We start from the raw sequence: 2,585 nt of genomic DNA on the forward strand, positions 1-2,585 counted from the left end.
CTCAGAAGTGACGATATGTGGTTTGAATAACAAGGCAGGTGAAGCTGAGTGCATGTACCCAGGAGAGCTATGAAAATCAAATTCGATTTTCTGGTCATCGGCCCTTGTATTGTCTTTTCCCCATGCTTAGAAAGTTGCCTCAGGTGATTATGCCATTTTTCTCTAGAAACTAAAGCTTTTGTGTTTCATTTTGTTTTATTCCATCATTTGCCCATGTGCATACTACTACACTTTAAAGTAAAAATTAGATTAAAATTAAGGAAAACTCTGGATTTTAAAACTCTTGCAGACATGCTAAAACCTACTTTCTCATTCCCTTGGCATGACTTATAATACATATATAATGAAGTGCTGCTTATTTGGGGAGTGGGCATGCTGTTTAAAAAATTAAACTTGGGGGTGCCTGGGTGGCTCAGTGGGTTAAGCCGCTGCCTTCGGCTCAGGTCATGATCTCAGGGTCCTGGGATCAAGTCCCATATCGGGCTCTCTGCTCAGCGGGGAGCCTGCTTCCCTGTCTCTCTCTGCCTGCCTCTGTCTACTTGTGATTTCTGTCGAATAAATAAATAAAATCTTTAAAAAAAAATTAAACTTTGATTTTTTTTGTATTTACATTAAGTAAATGTATGTGATTTTTCCTTTACATAGTTGCTTGTAATTGTGAGGTTGATACTAGTCCTTGGTGTCTGTTAAGGCTATATTGCCTCCGGCAAGTTAGCCTTATTTTATAATACCTTAGCTTATCTGAATTTTCCTTACAAACAAATGAGAAATGGATCTGTACCACAAGGCAAATGTGACCTGTTGTTTGCCTCTTGTTTGGAGACAAGTTCATTGAGTCAACCACTGAACATTTCTCAGATTTTAAGTGTTTCAGATTTTTTTGGAAGAGGCACCATTTACTTTTTTTTTTTAAGATTTTATTTGTCAGAGAGCACAAGCCAGAGGGGAGCGCCAGGCAGAGGGAGAAGCAGGCTCCCTGCTGAGCAGGGAACCCAATGCAGGGCTGGATCCTAGGACCCCGGGATCAGGACCTGAGCTAATGGCAGAGGCTTAACCACTGAGCCACCTAGGTGTCCTGGCGCCATATACTTTTAGAATTATTTTTTAAACTAAGGTATAATTTAGATATAATAAAATGAATAGGTCTTAATGGTTCGGTTAGAAGAGTTTTGTTAAGTATATATATATCCATGAAGTCATCATGCAAAACAAGCTATTGAACATTTCTATCACCCCAGAAAGTTCTCTTGTGGCACTTTTTATTTGTTTATTTGTGTGTATATATGCATGTATGTATTATTTATTATTTTCTTTTCTATTTGTTTTTTATTAACAAGCAAAATAATAATCAAAAAAGAACACAAGGGGCGCCTGGGTGGCTCAGTGGGTTAAGCCGCTGCCTTCGGCTCAGGTCATGATCTCAGGGTCCTGGGATCGAGTCCCGCATCGGGCTCTCTGCTCGGCGGGGAGCCTGCTTCCTCCTCTCTCTCTCTCTCTCTGCCTGCCTCTCTGCCTACTTGTGATCTCTCTTTGTCAAATAAATAAATAAAATCTTTAAAAAAAAAAAAACAACAACGCAAGAACCACCTTAAAGTTGTTGGAACAGCAATGAGTCAAATTGATGCTGAAGTTTCTGGATGTACCAGGGTCCATGCTCTCTCATTGCAAGGCAAGGACCCAGGCATGTGACTGTACATTTAGGTGTATGTATCACCAAGACAAGTCTGAGAGATGGAAACCACTGGAGATCAGAAAGCAGGAAGAGTTTTTTTCTCATCAGGAAATCGCAAAGCGCTCTGCCCTTGGCCCTTGTATCCTCTCTGGCTCCCGTTGCAGCTGAGCTTGTGACAATCCCAAATCACTCCTTCCTCTCTATCAGCTTCTCATCATCTTCAAGACTTTCTGGAGATTATTCAAACGAAATCTTTGAGCTCTTTTCTTTAGTTTATCCAGGTTAACCATAGTCTTGGTGTCAGATGACAGGCCTTTGGATAGAACTGAAGAAACGCCAAATCTCGCTGCCTGAGCAACTTTCTTACTCTCCAAACTCATAGATGCATGGACTCATTCAGCTCTCTTCTACCTTCTCTCCGCCTGTGGTATCTCAGAAGTAATTTTTACCACTTTCCTCTCTGCTGCCTCATCCTCAGTTTCCTCGGAGGGGTTCTCCCTCCTTGATAGGTTCTTCTTCCTCTGTTTTCCTCTCCAGTACATCTTCATTTGCCTCCTCTTCGAGATATGCCTGGAGCCTGTTGATGAGATCTTGTTTTATCCCCTTGGTCTCCAAACCATGAGCACGACATACCTGCTTTAGTTCAACAAGCTTCAGCTGACAGAGCTCCACCATCTCCACACCATCTTCTTACCCTTCCAGTCCACTCTCTTGTGGCACTTCTATTTTTTTTTTATTTTTATTTTTTTGTGGCACTTTTTATTTTTTTATTTTTATTTTTTAAAAGATTTTATTTATTTATTTGACAGAGAGAGATACACTGAGAGAAGGAACACAAGCTGGGGGAAAGGGAGAAGCAGGCACTCAGCCGAGCAGGGAGCCCAATGTGGAGCTCGGTCCCGGGACCCTGGGA

General features: G+C 41.5%; 1 pseudogene; it reads right to left on the bottom strand.

The window, feature by feature from the left end:
• Nucleotides 1-1,588: 1,588 nt before the first annotated feature.
• Nucleotides 1,589-2,347, bottom strand: LOC116590158 (annotated as a pseudogene).
• Between the last annotated feature and the right edge of the window lie 238 nt (nt 2,348-2,585).

The sequence above is a fragment of the Mustela erminea genome, chromosome 5 (assembly GCF_009829155.1).
Source record: "Mustela erminea isolate mMusErm1 chromosome 5, mMusErm1.Pri, whole genome shotgun sequence".
In the NCBI taxonomy this organism is placed as follows: Eukaryota; Metazoa; Chordata; class Mammalia; order Carnivora; family Mustelidae; genus Mustela; species Mustela erminea.